Consider the following 19353-nt stretch of genomic DNA (forward strand, 5'->3'; position numbering starts at 1 on the left):
GGGGGGGTGTACTCACCCTGGCTGCCCTGACTAGGTCATTGACCTTCTTGTGACACTGGACGCCTATCCTTGCTGTCACGGCCACGGCACTGACGGCCTCTGCCACCTCCCTCCACAGGCACCGACTGAGGCGTGGAGCGACCCTGCGTCCATGTCCGGGGTACAGGGCCTCCCCCTCTGCTCCATTGCGTCAAGGAGCGCCTCGATGTCCCGCTCCTGGAACTTCGGCACTGCGCGGCGGGCGGCCATTTTGACATGTCGCCCGGGGGGGGGGGGGTCCTTTGTGCTGCGACGCCGCGTGTGTCACTGACGCCATCGCGAATGGCGTCACACCGCTGCTAGCCCATTCCCGGCCGGAGAATTCGCGACGTTCCGGGGGGTCCGATGCCGGAGTCATTTGCGCCGTTTTTGCTGCCAGGTTCGGGCCACCTTGCCGCTTCACGGAGAATCCCACCCCTGGTTTTTATTCCCTCAGGCCTCCTGCAGACTCACTATAATAACTCAGAGGAAAGCTGTTGTCAACAAAGAAGGATTTATTTACATCCTTACAATAATAAAGTTGAGCCTGCTTTTATATATTGCTCACATCGAGCTCCAAGTGGTTGGCCTCCACCTCCTACCTGGGGAGCTGATACTCCACGAGTGCTACAGTAAGATTAATGATTGTTCCCTCATAGTCCCCGTGGGGATCATGACACTCAGCCTAGTTTTGCATGCTCTAAGTCCATGACTGACAGCATTGACCCCACTTGGGTGTATCGTCAGGAATGGAGACAGAGAGGTCGAGGATGGGAAGAGAAATGGCGGAGATAGACCACGTGAAAGTGAGAGAGGGATGGAAATTGGAAGCGAACCTTTGATGTTCCTTGGCCCGGATCAATTAGAATCTGATTTATCGACCTGAGGATTTGCTGAGATTAGTGTTCAGATCAGCATTCTGATTTTTATATATGTTTGTTCACTCTTTGTGCTGATGTTGGCAAGATTATATTTAATGGTCGACTCAAAGTTGCCCAGAGAAGGGGATGTTGCGTCTTCTCTTTGAGCCACTGCATTCCTTGTGATGAAAGTGCATCATAAAGCCACAAGACGTAGGAGCAGAAGTAGGCTATTTGGCCCATCTAGTCAGCTCCACCATTCAACAATTGTCACGCCGGCAATTGCAGAATACGGACCCAATGAAATGAAGGAACAGCAATTGTGTTTGACTTTGAGGGGTAACTGGAAGGTGATGAAGCTCCCGATGTATTGCTGCACTAGGCCTTTTCTGTGGTTGAGTTTGTAGGGTTGGGAGATGTGCTTGACATAACCTTGGGGAATTCTTACAGAGCATCCTGTCGTTGACAATAATTGCAGCTACAGGGTGCCGGTGATATAAGGATGCCAGTCAGAGGGGCTGGTTTAGCACACTGGGCTAAATCGCTGGCTTTGAAAGCAGACCAAGGCAGGCCAGCGGCACGGTTCAATTCCCGTAACAGCCTCCCCGAACAGACGCTGGAACGTGGTGACTAGGGGCTTTTCACAGTAACTTCATTTGAAGCCTACTTGTGACAATAAGCGGATTTAATTTCATTTCATGTGGACTGCTTTGCTCTGATTGAGTTTCTCAAGTGTTGTTACAACTGCACCCAACTAGGTGAGGGGAGAGTATTTCAACACAGTCCTGATGTGAGCCTTATAGATGGTCGAGAAGCTACTATGGGTCACGTGGCAAGCAGCTCATTACAGAATGCAAAGATTCTGCCCTACTCTGGTGTTAATATGTTGGTCTAGTTAGGCCCCTGGTGAGTGGTGACACCTCAAGATGTTGATGACAGGAGACTCCGTGGTGTTGTTGAAAGGTGAATGGATGTGTTTGTGCTTTCTCTCGTGGGAGATTGGCGCAAGTTGGAAGATGTGTGATATGAATATTATCTGTCATTTCTCAGCCCAAGCCTGCAAACTATCGAAGTCTGCTGTAGGCTGGCATGGGCTATATCAGAGAAAGAGTGAATGCGGTTGAACTCTGTGTAAATGTCAGCAAACAGCCCCATCTGCTCAAGGGGGGAGTATCAGTGGATGAGCTGAAGATGGATGGAGTGAGGTCGCTGCCTTGAGGAAGAGTAAAGCTCCCTTGGCACCATCCCAATGAATCATTAAATCAGCTCCAAAGGAAACCCTCACGTGTAGTTTCAACACCAGCTATCCTCGTGTCACTTTAGCGTGTTATTACTAAATTAGGCTGCATTTGGGGAAAAACAAACCATTCTCAGTGATATTTCCAGTGTAGGGGTTAACCTTTTGACAGATAAAATGGATAGCCATTGATTACGGGCTGGGGAAGCACATCAGGCTCCAGGAGCAGATGGATTGCACAACAACAAAACAGTTATCAAGAATAAATCCTACTTTTAAAAGCTGTTTTTACTAGCCACACCACCAATATTCAATGTAAGGATCACGGACATATTTACCCAGAAATAGAAGGGAGCCATTTGTGAGCGAACAATACTAAAGCAGCAGTGACTAGCACCCATGAAGGGTGCCAAGAAAGCCGTGAGTAAAGTAACAACAACGGGCAACTAAAATAGAAGATTAAGGAAGGTGAGTTACGCGATCAGTATCTATGAAATGATAAAGCGTCTTCTGCAAAGGCATGAGCATTCTTTTTCATTTATTTAATCACTCACGGGATGTGGCCGTCGCTTGCTAGGCCAGTACTTGATGCCCTAGAGAAGGAGGTGATGAGCCGTCCACGCCTTGAGCCGCTGCAGTCCATCTGGTGAGTCCATTTTGTGGAAACTGTTTGCGAGTGCACGAGACGGGTATCCCATTGTAACACGGGCCTGGGCTTTCAGCTCCGGGAAGGTCCAGACTCCAGGCTGTGCCCCTGTTGCTGTTCAAGAGGCTGATTTTTTTTTTGATTTGATTTGATTTATTGTCACGTGTGCCGAAGTACAGTGAAAAGTATTTTTCTGTGGCCGAGGGAACGTACACAATACGTACATAGTAGACAAAAAGAATAATCAACAGAGAACATTGACAAATGGAACATCGACAAACAGTCATTGGTTACAGTGCGGAACAAGGGGCCAAACGAAACAAATACATGAACAAGAGCAGCATAGGGCGTCGTGAATAGTGTTCTTATAGGGAACAGATCAGTCTGAGGTGGAGTCGTTGAGGAGTCTTGTAGCTGTGGGGAAGAAGCTGTTCCTATGTCTGGATGTGCGGGTCTTCAGACTTCTGTACCTTCTGCCTTTTGGAAGGATCTGGAAGAAGGCAATGCCTGGGTGGGAGGGGTCTCTGATAATGCTGTCTGTCTTCCTGAGGCAGCGGGAGGCGTATACAGAATCAATTTGAGGGTGGCAAGCTTGTGTGATGCGATGGGCTGAGTTCACCACAGTCTGTAGTTTCTTGCGATCTTGGACTGAGCAGTTGCCATACCAAGCTGTGATGCAGCCGGATACAATGCTCTCTATCGCACATCTGTAGAAGTTTGTGAGTGTCGATGCAGACATGCCAAATGTCTTTAGCTTCCGTAGGAAGTAGAGACGTTGTTGGGCTTTCTTGACTGGTGCATCAACGTGAGTGGACCAGGACAGACTGTTGGTGATGTTGACCCCCAGGAGCTTAAAGCTATCGACCATCTCCACTTCGGAGCCATTGATACTGATGGGGGCGTGTGTCGTGCTACACTTCCTGAAGTCGATGATCAGTTCCTTGGTCTTCCCTGGTCTTGGCTGGTCAAGCCCCCTTCCAGGAGGAACAGAAGTTGTGACCGAGCACACAACCCGCAAGTAAAACAATGTACTGAGAAACAGTGGCTTTGAAAAAGGATAAATGACACCACAATTCTGCGTAGTATTTGAGGTTATACCAGGCAGAACCATTCTGATGGTGCCAACTCCGACCCAGTGCAACAAATGGAAAGGTGGACTTTGGTACCCTCGGCTACTCGAAGCTACACCATTTATTTGTGTAAATCTGTATTTTTTAGCATAGAGATTACAGATTGAGATAAAGATTGAGATAGCGACCTCGGACTCACTCTCACTGAACAACCTGCAGTTAAAAACTGCCCATCCATTATCTTGACAACAGGGTTGCTTTGCTCATGAGTGCTGTTGGCTGAGATGTGTGCAAAACCCACCCTTTCCCAGCTAACACACAAACTGCAGCAAAAGGCAGAAGTATAAATCAAAAGGTTTGACTTATTCCCCCACAGTCTCTCAAGGTGGGACCAGAGGCACATCCAGCTCGAGGAATTGAAACTCTAATTCAAACGATGGGGTCTGGGTAGCTGTTAAACGTCCCTTTTAAAGTTCCTCAGGGTAGGGCCCACCTTGTTTCTTAAGACTTGTTGTCTCACGAGTGATTGATAGAGATGGTGCATGTTAAGAAAAAGCACTTGCATTTATATAGCACCGTTCACAGTGTCAGGATGCCTCAAAGCACCTTACAGCTATGAGCTGCCTTTGAAGTACACTCACTGTTGTCATATAGAAAATACAAATCCCTGGCTTCCCTGCGGCGTGTTTCTCGGCAGCAGGAGGGGGCCCGCCGCCATTGGCCGGCAGCGGGATCGACCGCTGTCAATGGGATTTCCCATTTAATACACCCCACGCCGCCGGGAAACCCACAGGGGGTATGCCGTCGGAGGGTCTGGAAGATCCTGGTGGCATGAACAGCCGGAAGCTCTGCCCACAGTGTCCAATTGGCAGATAGTAAGCTCCCACAGACAGCAATGTCCTAATGAGCAGAAAAACATGGCGGGATTCTCCGGTCGCCAACACCAAAATCACGTTGAATCGGCCGTAGAATCTCCGTTTGCGCCGCTTTTGCGATTCTCCGCCCCCTCGAAAACGGTGTACTCAAAGAGTACGCACGCCGTCGCGACGGCCTCAGGATGTCACCTGAGGCCCTCCCCCGATGCTCCACCCCCGATGGGCTGAGTTCCTGACGGCGTGGAACACTTATCCTTTTTTATTTCCTGAACCCGGCGTGGCGACTGCGGACTGAGCCCTGCAGTCCGGTGGGAGTTGTTCCGCGGGCAGGGGGGGGGGCTTTGGCAGGGGCTGGGGGCACTGGTGGGGGATGGTCCGCGGGTGGTGAGGGGGGTTATTGGGTGACAGTATGTTTCAGGCCAGGTCCTCACGCAGCCGGCACAATGCTGCACGGCACGGCCGCTGCAGACCATGCGCATGCGCGACCACGGACCCGGCAATTCTCCAGCCGCATCCATAGATAAACCCGGGGGCTGTATGCTGCGTGGCTGCTAGCCCCCCACCAGACGGAGGATCGGAGCAGCTTTTGCGCCATTTTCTCTGGCGTAAAACGCCACTACTACCGCTGGTGTCAGCACTTAGTCTTCAAATCGAATCCAGAACTGAATCCTCAGTTTTTGTTGACTGAGGGATAAATATTAGCCAGAAAACAAGTGATAAACCTTAAAAATGAACGAACCTAACCCTAACGTTCCTTTAAACAGTCAGGTGGATGTAAAAGATTCCACCACAGAGGACAAATGGGCTTAGTTTAATGTCTCACCCAAATGGCAGCACCACCAACAATCTCACACTCCCTCAGTGCTGCACTGCAGCACCAGCCTTGATTTTATTACACGCTCAAGCATTCACTCAGGGCTGGAATCCACAACTTTCATGACTCAGAGGCAATTTGGTATCTTAATGTTGCATCAGTTTATTCAGGTGACTGAAGCCACAATCGCTCCTGTTGAAGGTCTTCGAGTGCAGGCAGGGACATTGCTTCATGCATCATTACAATTCAGCAATGCCATCTGGGTCACAGAGGAAGTGGCCAGCAAGGCATCCCACATTGTGGGAGCCTGCGCTAGGCCTCAATAGCATTGCTTTGCAACTCAAATTCCATACCCTTATTCTCTTCTAGGATTATTAGACCCAGTCTTTTGAATCCAGGAACATAGTGACTACACTACCACCCTGTTATAACCTGCCTACTTACCATTGGCTGGGGACTAATGACTATCCCACAATCCTGTGGGAGTATGAGCTTCCCCAATGAGGGGGGCGGAGAAACCACGAGTAAACTAGTATAAATAAGCTGGCCAGTTCAGGAACCAGGAGGAAGGAGTATGTAGCAAGGGAAGTTACTGCTACTGTTATGTATATATGTTATAGTCAATAAATGTTATTACTTTGTATCCTTAAAACTCGTGCTGGATTCTTCGTGGCCCTTACAAAACACCCCTTACAACCTGCTCTCTCAGGAACCTACTGTGAATAATAATCAGGAGCAATCATTTTCTAAAGAAAAAACTTGGATGATGGGTTCCAATGATTATTCCAGCATCTTGCAAAAATCTTCCTGGCTCAAGCCAATACTAGGGGGACTTCCCGTATAACTGAACAAGGATTTTGTTATAACCTGCCAGGAGGCCCAGGGATCTGCACCATCAGAGTCCCTGTGACCTCACCTGAATACGATTTACCCAGATGAGGATGCAGAGCTACCCCCTTTTCCTAGTACTGCTGAGATATAAATACCCCAGCCCGGGTGTGAGCCGGGCGGGGTGTGGTGTTCGCTGTGTTGCTTATTTCAGGATGGTTGGCGTAGTGTTCACAAAGACTACAAAATAGCTTTAACTTAAACAAAGCTGTGATTTTCTGTACACTACTAAACTGGGATTCGACACTTAGTCCTTGAGAATACACATTTGATCAATAACATCACTACACTCATCTACTGCTAAGCTTACTACTGGTATAAACTATAATCTAACCTTACTCACACTAACTGCTCTTTATTATTATGACCTTCACTAGCTATCTCCTGCATACACTCCTTCCCTGAGGTCGAGCATCACTGAATTATATAGTTGTATTTGCAGCTCCCTCTCGTGGCTACTCTCGACATTACATTTACCCTTGCAATGCTGATAGTTATGATAATACCACACAAGGAGACCCTTCAGGGAGTAGGAGGAGTGTAAAATAGGAAAATAAAACTAAATTTTTCTACAATCATTGCTTCCGAATGCTCGCTTGCCTGATACTTTACAGGTTTATTGGTAACAAATCAAGGTAAACTATACACAGGTTCAGGGTCACTAAACAGGCCTTCACTCTCTGGCTCCCCGGTCCACTCTGCCTGGAACCCCGCTCCCAGGGCCCCGCGCTTTTTCTCCATTGGTCGTGGTTGCGCGCTCCTGGGCAATAGGCCCCACGCGTGTCAAGTGCACCGTGAGGGCTCGCCTCTTAAAGGGGCGACGCCATCACACTTCCACTTCCACTGATGTTTAATGTGACTGGAATGAATGAAGCTTCTCAAATGCAAACACTAACCCAATGATTTATTGAGAAAAAAAACTGGTTTAATGTTTTCCAAGGAGTTGTTTGGCATTTTGATAATTGGTGAACATAATGTCATGTGTCAATATTCCTTTTGATAAAGATTGCATAATTTATCACTTATGTCAGCATCGAACCAGTACAAAATTGCTTTTACACTTCATGAATACCACCCTTTGTGAAAATCAATCAGAGACGACAGCTGTACCTTTTGGTGCCATTTAGATACACACATCTTACTTTGTAATTGTGATAAACTGCAGTCATTATTAAATGGCAATTGAAAAGAACACATTACATCCAACTTAGTTGTGGGACTTAACCAATTAGACCCAAATCTAGAAGCTCCTTGCACTGAAAAGCATTATAGATGGGATTCTCCATCCCGCCAGCCCGTTTTCCGGCAGGGTGCAGACCCGCCGGCAGTGGGATTTTCCGTTCCCGCAGCCAGCCAATGGGGTACCCCACTGCACAAACATTCACTCCCTCCACCACCGACGCACAGTAGCAGCAGTGTGTACTGTTATGGCCCGGGTTTAGAGAACCCCAAAGTGTATCATCGAGTTCACCTGACCCACAACTTTTAATAGATTGTGGTATGGGGAGCACACGGCCCACTCTACAGGTGTGGTACAGCAGAAATGGAAAAGTATTTTTTAAAGCAAAACAATGTTTATTCTATGAACTCAAGTTAACCTTGTTAAAACATACAGTATACATCTCAGCAACTATTAATTCAAATACACCCCCCAAAGAATACAACACTAAGTAATCCTTAAGCTCTCCTTTTAACATCCATAAGACTGAAAAAATAACTTTTAACAGAAGCACATCAGGTTAAAGGTAACTCAACAATTTATCCCAATTTTTAAGAGCATCCTCGTTCTCCAATTTAATTTGAGGTATGTCAAATTCACAGTCATCTGGATTTGGTTCGTCACTTTGAGTTAGAATAATTAAAACCTCCTCCTTTTTCTCTCCTTCCCTTTCAAAGTACCTTTTAAGCATATTCACATGACACACTCGGTGAGTCTTCCTTCTATCTGGTGTTTTTACCATATAATATACCTCACTTAATTTCCTTTCAATCTGATAAGGTCGACAAAACCTAGCTTTTAAAGGCTCACCTGCCACTGGGAACAACACTAAAACTTTATCTCCACTGGCAAAACTACGAACTTTGGATTTCTTGTCCGCTACCCTTTTCATCACATTTTGTTAAATGTTGTCTAGCCAATTCACCTACTCTATTTAATCGTTCCCTATAATTTGACACGTAATCCAATAATGTAATTTCTGATTTCTCACTCACCAATTTTTTCTTAATCAATTTAAGTGGTCTTCTTACCTCCTGACCAAAAATTAGTTCAAAAGGACTGAATTTGGTTGACTCATTAGGTGCGTCCCTAATTGCAAACAGTACGAATGGAATTTCTTTATCCCAATCCTCTGGATAATCTTGACAATAAGCCCTCAACATTGTATTTAATGTCTGATGCCACCTTTCTAACGCTCCCTGTGATTCTGGACAGTACGCAGTTGATTTAAATTGTTTTATTCCTAAGCTATCCATAACTTCTTTGAATAACCTAGAGGTAAAATTTGATCCCTGATCCGATTGTATTTCTGTAGGTAGTCCATATCTAGTAAAGAATTTAAGTCACTCCTCCACAATCTTTTTAGCTGTAATATTACGTACTGGAATGGCCTCTGGAAACCTAGTAGACACATCCATTATCGTCAAAAGATATTGATTCCCACTTTTCATTTTAGGAAGCGGTCCTACGCAATCAATTAGGACCCTTGTAAAAGGTTCCTCAAATGCTGGAATGTGTATTAAGGGTGCTGGTTTTATCACTGCTTGAAGTTTCCCTATCACTTGACATGTGTGACATGATTGACAAAATTCAACTGCATCTTTATTTAGTCCAGGCCAATAAAAATGTTTCTGGATTTTAGCTTGAGTTTTCCTTATCCCCAAATGAACTCCCACTGGTACCTCATGTGCAACTCTCAACACCTTTCTATACCCTACCGGCAATCCTACTTGATGAACTTCTGCCCATTTTTCATCCGCCTGCATATGTAAAGGTCTCCATTTTCTCATCAAAACATTACTTTTACGGTAATAACGCTCTGGTATACACTCAGATTCCTCTTCCGTGTATGCTTTCTGATCCATCCGTTTTATTTCTACATCTTTCTGTTGCAACTCCACCAATTTTCCTGTACTAAAAATATCCGCCTCATCCTCAACCTGTTCTTGTTCTTTTTCAACCATCTGATCAAAAATAATTTCTGATAATTGCATTAAAAAAACTGAAAGACAGACGTACAAAAACAAACCTGTAAAATTGACCGGCAGAATCAGAGGTTTAATAACGAAACATACGGAGTGAAAAAACTAGAGAAGATGGCTATTGGCAGGTAGAAGTGGCTTCAAATTTAAAAAGAAGGAATTTGGATAAAAGGAAAATACTTGTTCCAGTTAAAAAAGTCCATCAACTTTAAAAAATGACGAACAATAGAAAGCAGTGCTGCAGCTTTAAGAGTAAACCAAAAAAAGATACATCTCAGACCATTCTGTACCTGCATTGATACATTTGTCACAAAATACTCCTGCAAAGGGAAACCACCTGTATCCAACAACGGTAACCTGCTTGGGGGGTAAAAGATTACTAGCCTTAAAGCAGCAATACCCTTAAAGAGGTACTACATTAAAAAAACATTTTTTATTGGATATGGGCATCGCTGGTTTGGCCAGCATTTATTGCCCATCCCTAGTTGCCTCCTTGAACTGCTGCAGTCCCTTCTGTATAGGTGTAGGGTGGCACTGCCAGGGTGCCTGGGTGGCAGTGCTGAGGTGCCAGGCAGGCAATGCCAAGGTGAACTGGGTGGCATTGGAAGTGCCAGGGTACCACCCTGCCCAGAGTACGGCCACCTACGGGCCTCCGATGGCCGGGGAGATCCCCTCAACGTGCTGTTATGCATGGTCCTGGTCCATGTCCACACGGCACCATGGCGAGATCTCCAAAGCGCAGGCGTTCGATCCTGGGCCTTGGAAGAATCTGGTGCCAACCTATTTAAGTGAACCTAACTTCCCGCTTAAATATGAAAATCTGGATCATGCCCAGTGAGGGCTCGATCCAGATCGCCATGTCTTGCGAGATCTCGTTAGATCGTGCAAGGCATCCCGAGCCTCGCAAGTCTCGCGAGAGGCCTCGCACGAGTTTTAAAGGCCTTGTTGCGTCCCGAGTCAGGCATGCCAAGGACGTTCGATCAGGCCTCCCCCCCCCCAACCATGGATAATGAGATAAACCGCAATGGAGCTCCACTGTCCAGACATGTCCCTCTCCTCACCCCCCCCCCCCACTTCCCGTGGCCTATACTTACCTGAGCTCCCCAGCGGCTTACCTTCACCTGGTTCATGCTTTGACAAAGCAGTTGTAAACCTCACTGACATGACGTGAAGGGGGGTAATTCCAATTGCGGGTGAAGGATAGGGGAGGGGAAGGTAAGCCCTGAGATGTTAATTTAATGAAATTAGGTTCCCGACCTTCCTCATCAGCGAGGTCCTCGTTTCCGGAGTCCCGCGATATTTTGGGCCCACATCACTGTCATGAAATTCAGATAAACATCATGGTGCAAACACACATACACACTGATGGACAGATCAATGGACCAATCAACACACACGCAACATCGCAGCCAATCACAAGCAAGAGCACACGCACTATAAAACGGGGAACACCACAGTTCCCACTCATTCCAGCAGGAGACAGCTCAGGGCACAGAGCTCACAGCAAGCCACTCAGACATACACCATGTGATGAGTGCCTCTCTGAGATAGTGTTAGGGCTAGGTCCACAGGTTAAAGGGTAAAGAACGAACCACAGTCATAAGTTTACAGATGTTGTTATTGATAGTAATAAAACAGAGTTGTACCATCTGCAACCGTGTTGGTTCGTCTGTATAGCGGAACACCCAACATGACAATCACCGTTTGCGCTCACAACGAAACCGGGCACAAAATCACAGCAAATGTGTTGAGCGTCCCTATGATGGTATTTCCAGCTATATATTTTCAACCCCTTTCAGTTCATCACAATGTCTCTGCTGCTGCTGCTGCCTTGATGACAATAGTCTGTAGAGCAGAATATCTGTGTGCAATCACGTGCATTGCATTTGTTAAAGTGCTTCTCACCCAGAAAGGTGAAACGTCCACATTTCATATTTTCTGCAGTAAGCTTTTAAAAAGCGAGTCATCAACATATAATGTGTTTTGCAGTGCAGACACAGGCCATCCAGCGCAACTGGACCATGCTTTATGTGTTAATGCTTTTGGTGAGTGTCCTAACCCTCTATTCCTTTCTCTCTCGTCTACTTACCCAACTCTCCCGTGTTGGTCACCTCAATTATTCCACGTTCTCACTCCTGAATTCTTATTGGATTTAATAAATATCCTCAGCCCGAGAGGATTTTTTTTCTCTCCAAATTCAGTTCACAAGTTCATCTGGGGAATTGAGTGCTCCTTTCCTTCATTGACTACATATTACAAACAAAAAGTAATGCATGCAGCCCCCTTGGACACAGCTCCAACAGATTGCGATTGCTGTCATTACAGGGTTACATCCGCAGTTGGAGCCAATTTGTTTCCTGTCCTCTCCTTGTCACGTGACTGACTTGGTGACAAAACATGGATTGGACTTCAAATTTAGTAGATACACTGTGTGCCCTATATGAAACTTTATTAGGATTAATTAGACTGAAAGGGGAACTTTGCAGATATCATTGTGTTTTGATTTGACTTGTGTAGACATTGGCTAGCTGGAAAAGGAGACCCAACAGTCCACTATAGAACCCGATGACGGGCTCTTCAACTGAACGTACATTGGGAAAGGAGCTCGTCTTTGGAGATTCAGTCATGGTTACTTAGGGAGAGGAGGGACTAATTGTAAATTAATTGTATTCTGTGTGGGCAGATGATGAGTAGCAACTTGTGCAGATACCAAGAGATATGGACTTGAGCAATGACTGTTGGGAAAAGACAGAAAGGTTAAGCTGGTTAAGTCATTAAACCAGACTGGTTTTGATGGTTTTAATTACACTGGTTTTGATGTATTGGAGTGATGTATCTTGAGGTGACCCAAAATGACAATGCTTCAGATACTAATCTACCTGATGGGGATTCTATTGCAGCTGCTTCCATATATTTTTTATGGCCAGCATTTAGCGAACACTCCGACGCGTGATTTTTGGCGGTGGATGCGGCCTGCCAGCGGGTTCTACCGACCCCGCCATTGTCAACGGCATTTCACGGTGACCGCACCCCTCGCCACCGGGAAACCCTTACTCCGGCATGGGACTGGAATTTCCTTCCGCCCCTTAGTGTGCGATTGTACTAAATGGGAACAGAGTCCCGTAGCGAGCGTGTTTAGCCGGATGGAGTGAAGTGCCTTCTTGAACCCCTGCATTCCATGTGGTGAAGGTACACCCACAGTGCTGTTGGGGAGGGAGTTCCATGATTTTGACCCAGCGACAATGAGGGCAGTGCCAAGAAACACAAGGCTATAAAACGCCACTCGTGTTTGATAAGAGGCCTAAGCGAGGCATGGGTGGCCGAGGCCGCAAATAGCCCCATTTTTGTGCAGAGGCGCTCCGCTTGCCAGAACTCCACAATGTAGCGAGCGATTGGGCCGATATTCGGATCCCCGAAGCCCCTGATGCGATCTCCAAACCCCCCCCCCCCCGGCCCGAACACACCATGGGATGTTCCCCGGGCCACCCCGCACCCCACTCCAACACCCATGCAGGTCACTCGTGGCCCAATCATCACCGCACAAAAATTGCAAACTGGGTACCTTGGTAATGCCAACCTGACAACATGGCAATGCCCCTGCCAGCTGGAAGTGACACCTTGGCAGTGCCAGGCTGGCACCCAGCCTGATACCCTGTCAACAGTATGACACAAGCATCAAACGCCATCATTTGATTTTTTTTTTTTCAAATTTCATGTGGGTGTCACTGGCTAGGTCAGCATTTATTGTCCAACCCTAGCTGCACTTGAGAAGGTGGTGGTGAAGTGCCTACTTGAATCGCTGCAGTCCATGAGGTGTAGGTACACGCACAGTGCATTGGGGAGGGAGTTCCATGATTTTGACCCAGCGACAATGAAGGAACGACAATATATTTCCAAGTCAGAATGGTGAGTGACTTGGAGGGGAACCTCCAGGTGGTGGTGTTCCCAGGTATCTGCTGCTCTTGTCCTTCCAGATGATATTCGTCACGTGGTTGGAAGTTGCTGACAAAGGAGCCTTGGTGAGTTCCTATGGTGCATCTTGTAGATGGTAGACATGGCTGCCACTGTGCGTCGGTGGTGGAGTGAGAGAATGTTTGAAGATGGCGTGCTGATCAAGCGGGCTGCCTTGTCCTGGACGGTGTTGAACTTCTTGAGTGTTGTTGGAGCCGCACTCATCCAGGCAAGTGGAGAGTATTCCATCACACTCCTGACTTGTGCCTTGTAGATGATGGTAAAGCTTTGGGGAGTCAGGAGATCACCACAGGATCCTCACCCCTGACCTGCTTTTGTATTTACACAGTATTTAAATGATTAATCCAGTTCAGTTTCTAGTCAATGGTTACTCCCCAATATGTTGATAGTGGTGGATTCAGTAATGGTAATGCCATTGAATGTCAAGGGGTGATGGTTAAACCATTTCTTGTTGGATATGATCATTGCCTGACCCTTGTGTGGAAAAAAGGTTCCTTACTGCTTCTCAGCCCAAGTGTGGATATTTGCCAGGTCATGCTGCATTTGGACATGGACTGCTTCTGTTTGTGAGCAACGTCTCCACTCTGACCTGGAAGGAAGTCCATTGATGAAGCAGCGGAAGATGGTTGGCTTAGGACACAACCCTGAGGAACTGCTGCAGTGATGCAAAAATGCGAGGTTATCCACATTGGTAGCAAAAACGAGAAAGCAGACTATTATCTGAATGGCCATAAATTAGGAGAGGGGAAGTGCAATGAAACCTGGGTGTCCTCGTACACCAATCACTGAAGGTACGCGTGCAGGTACAGCAGGCAGTAAAGAAGGCAAATGGTATGTTGGCCTTCGTAGTGAGAAGATTCGAGTGCAGGAGCAGGGATGTCTTGCTGCAATGATACAGGGCCTTGGTGAGGCCACACCTGGAATATTGTGTGCAGTTTTGGTCTCCTTATCTGAGGAAGGGTGTTCTTGCTTTGGAGGGAGTGCAGCAAAGGTGTACCAGACTGATTCCTGGGATGGAGGGACTGTCGTTTGAGAAGAGGTTGAATCGGTTAGGGTTGTATTCGCTGGAGTTCAAAAGAATGAGGGGGATCTCATAGAAACCTATAAAATTCTAACAGGACTGGACAGGATAGATGCAGGAAGGATGTTCCCAATGGTGGGTGTGTCCAAAGCCAGAGTCACAGTCTGAGGATACAGGGTAAACATGAGGGGAACTTTCTTCACCCAGAGAGTGGTTGGCCTGTGGAATTCATTACCACAGGGAGTAGTTGAGGCCAAAATATTGGAGCAGGCTCAAAGGGCTGAATGGCCTCCTCCTGCTCCTATTTTCTATGTTTCTATGTCCTGGAGCTGAGATGATTGACCTTCATCACTGCAACCATCTTCCTTTGTGCGAGGCATGATTCCAACCAGAGGAGAATTTTCTCAGATTCCCATTGACTCCAGTTTTCGCTCCCCAAATGGTATAAAGAGTTCCCAGGTTGGGGGAGGAGGGAGAATCCTGTGGTGGGGGAAACATTCCCAAGGAAGGATTCCACATGGGTGGGCAAATTTGCCTGGCATTCCCGGTGGGGGGGTGAGTCTGTGGGGTTCAGTGTGGGTATCGACAATAGGGACCCAGATGCTAGTAGTTTTAATCCTAACTTTGTCTGAGTAACTTTTGTGGAACAGTTGGAAACATCTGGGGCGGGAGTCTCCATTTCTGAGACTAAGTGTTGACGCCGATGCAGAATTTGTGGACTTCCACGACAGCAAAACCGGCGCCGAACCTGGATCGATTCATTAACTGTGGAGGGGCGAGCATCAACACCACGTGGAACACAATCGATTCCAATGAGAAACAGTGCCAGGTTCGCCGGGTTCGCGATTGACACTCAGGAGGCTGACAAGCTGCAGCCACATATACACACTTCACACCCACACACACCATCCCAGCCAACAAACTGGCATTGGTTGTGCTGGAGTGTGTCCATACAGCTGATGGCCGGCTGGGGCCAGAGGGCACCTAGTGGGGTGGCCTGGGGGGACACCTATACGACCTGTGGCACTAAGTTCACAGTGGGCTGTTAGCAGCCGCATGGCTGTCTTGTCGGCTGCGGCAATAGTGTTCCGTGCCCGTCCACCCCGACCCCACAGCCCACTTCTTGGCCACCCCCCCCCCCCCCTCCCCGCTACTCCCTCCGGCCCTGGCAGAAGCTCCCCTGGCCAGCGGCACAACTGTCAGCAAACTATGGCGATGTTGGACACTTTCCGTACCCCCCTCTCCCTCAGCAGTCACGACGGCGATTTCACAGTTTTTAAAAGCACACGTGAACTCGCCGGCGAGAACTTGACCCATCAGAGGCGGAGCATTGTGCAGGCTCTGGAGAATACAGGGTCGCGACCGCTAATGACGTGCAAAGGTGTTAACTGTACGTGCGTTCCGGACCGCATTGACACTGCGGTCGAGGTGACGGAGAATTGCGATTTGGCATCAAATCGCCGCCCACCGTGATTTTAGCATTTCGTGATTTTGGCAGCAGCCAACGGAGAGTCCCACCCACTAATGTCTGTCATTTAAATTGCATTTTTGGATGCTTTCCGGGCAGGGCAACTGCCCAAGAGAAGTTTGCTTCCCAGGTTTTTGCTGTGCAAACCTTATCTAGGAATCTCCTGGGGGTATCCTAGGAATACCCCCAGAAGTACTGCAATCTCAGAAGTTGCAATCCATTATGGCATTCTGATTATAGCATTTTGGGATTGCGAGGGGAGGGGGGGGGATTAGCAGCTTGGGCCAGCAAGGAATTGGAGCCGTCAACTACAGAATCTGAGCTAAATGCTTGATCGGAAGAATGAACAGAGATTTAACTACAGATTTAGTATTTTTTTCTGAATTACTCTGTGAAAATCAAAGTGAATATTCTTGTGCCTAGATGCTGTAGTGTTCTCGTCTTTCTTTAAAGGTCCTCTGTGTTACATGGATACCACACATTTCAGTTTGTCACAGATCAGAAGCTACTACATTTAGAAAGTGAAGGAGATATCTCCCGTACTAGTGATAATTTACCAAAATTCACTAGACTCTGGGGTGGTCCCGGCGGATTGGAAATTAGCAAACGTGACACCACTGTTTAAAAAAGGAGGTAGGCAGAAAGCGGGTAATTATAGGCCAGTGAGCTTAACTTCGGTAGTCGGGAAGATGCTGGAATCTATCATCAAGGAAGAAATAGCGAGGCATCTGGATGGAAATTGTCCCATTGGGCAGACGCAGCATGGGTTCATAAAGGGCAGGACGTGCCTAACTAATTTAGTGGAATTTTTTGAGGACATTAACAGTGCGGTAGATAACGGGGAGCCAATGGATGTGGTATATCTGGATTTCCAGAAAGCCTTTGACAAGGTGCCACACAAAAGGTTGTTGCATAAGATAAAGATGCATGGCATTAAGGGGAAAGTAGTAGCATGGATAGAGGATTGGTTAATTAATAGAAAGCAAAGAGTGGGGATTAATGGGTGTTTCTCTGGTTGGCAATCAGTAGCTAGTGGTGTCCCTCAGGGATCAGTGTTGGGCCCACAACTGTTCACAATTTACATAGATGATTTGGAGTTGGGGACCAAGGGCAATGTGTTCAAGTTTGCAGACGACACTAAGATAAGTGGTAAAGCAAAAAGTGCAGAGGATACTGGAAGTCTGCAGAGGGATTTGGATAGGCTAAGTGAATGGGCTAAGGTCTGGCAGATGGAATGCAATGTTGACAAATGTGAGGTTATCCATTTTGGTAGGAATAACAGCAAAAAGGATTATTATTTAAATGATAAAATATTAAAACATGCTGCTGTGCAGAGAGACCTGGGTGTGCTAGTGCATGAGTCGCAAAAAGTTGGTTTACAGGTGCAACAGGTGATTAAACAGGTGCAAATGGAATTTTGTCCTTCATTGCTGGAGGGATGGAGTTTAAGACTAGGGAGGTTCTGCTGCAATTGTATAAGGTGTTAGTGAGGCCACACCTGGAGTATTGTGTTCAGTTTTGGTCTCCTTACTTGAGAAAGGACGTACTGGCACTGGAGGGTGTGCAGAGGAGATTCACTAGGTTAATCCCAGAGCTGACGGGGTTGGATTACGGGGAGAGGTTGAGTAGACTGGGACTGTACTCGCTGGAATTTAGAAGGATGAGGGGGGATCTTATAGAAACATATAAGATTATGAAGGGAATAGATAGGATAGATGCGGGCAGGTTGTTTCCACTGGCGGGTGAAAGCAGAACTAGGGGGCATAGCCTCAAAATAATGGGAAGTAGATTTAGGACTGAGTTTAGGAGGAACTTCTTCACCCAAAGGGTTGTGAATCTATGGAATTCCTTGCCCAGTGAAGCAGTAGAGGCTCCTTCATTAAATGTTTTCAAGATAAAGATAGATAGTTTTTTGAAGAATAAAGGGATTAAGGGTTATGGTGTTCAGGCCGGAAAGTGGAGCTGAGTCCACAAAAGATCAGCCATGATCTCATTGAATGGTGGAGCAGGCTCGAGGGGCCAAATGGCCTACTCCTGCTCCTAGTTCTTATGTTCTTATGTACACAGTCGGTTGTAGCACTGAGGTACACAGAGCAGTCGAGCCGATGGTCGGTCTGTGTGTTCAATCCGTAAGTGGTCTTTTGCTCCCAGGTCTCCCAGTGAATGCGACCTGACCAATGTTCCCTGTTCCTGATCACTATTCAGTGACTGCTGCTGCGAGGCTTCCTGTGGAGACAGGGCCAGACTCAACTCGATGGGGACACAAAGGGTCTGCCAAACACTTAACTTCTGACCACACGTTGAGACGAGTGGGCTGGAGGCTCACCGCGCAAGTCAGAACTTTTGCTGAGCAAAGGACAGGAAGCTGGAAGGAAACAATAATGGGGAAGTGGGATTCACCTCGTTACTGCCCAACATCAGAAAGTGGTGTCCCATAAATTTCCTTCTTAATAAATCTTAATAAATCCTTCATAAATCTTAGCTGTAAATATTTGAAGTCTATACCAATAGTATAACATTCCCTTTGGCTAAATAGAGATTGTTTTGTACAAACATAGCTTGCCAGTCCTCTCATATCCCTCATAGTCACACTTTCACCTGCCACTGTTGAAATATCGCAGGAATCAGACATCGCTGACTAGGTAGCAGCACTTATTGTCTGTTGCCAGGTGTCGGTTACAATTCGGTGGGTCTGGAGAAGTCTGCGTAGTCAGCCGTAGGTTAACTGTACGTCTTTGTTGACTCCAGGAACTATTTACCAATATGTAGTAAAGGATACAATCTCGGAGTTGTCTCCATGCCCGCTGGTACACGCGTCTCTGTCCAACCCCAGATTGACCTTACGTATCGGTTATGTGTCCTCTTACATCACATGGTGGTATTGTACTCAGTCCCACATTGACTCTGTATATGCCAGACCCTTGAATTATATTGTGTTATAACCTGCCTGCTTACCACTGGCTGGGAACTAATGGCAATCCCACAATCCTTTGGGAATACGAGCTTCCCCAATGAGGGGGGTCGGAGAAATCATTAGCAGAATCCCTGCATAAATAAAGATGGCCAGTTTGGAACCAGCTAGAGAGGAGTGAGCAGCTAGGAAGTTGTTGCTGCTGCTGTTGAATATATACGTTATTGTAAATAAATGTTATTTCTTTCTATCCTTCAACTCGTGCTGGATTCTTCGTGGCCCTCACAAAACTGGCGACGAGGGTTCAAGTGGATAGCTGTCTATGCTGCTGAAGCCACCCCCCTGGACTTCTGTTGGATACAGGTTGGAAGT

Source organism: Scyliorhinus torazame, chromosome 17 (assembly GCF_047496885.1).
Source record: "Scyliorhinus torazame isolate Kashiwa2021f chromosome 17, sScyTor2.1, whole genome shotgun sequence".
Taxonomy (NCBI): Eukaryota; Metazoa; Chordata; class Chondrichthyes; order Carcharhiniformes; family Scyliorhinidae; genus Scyliorhinus; species Scyliorhinus torazame.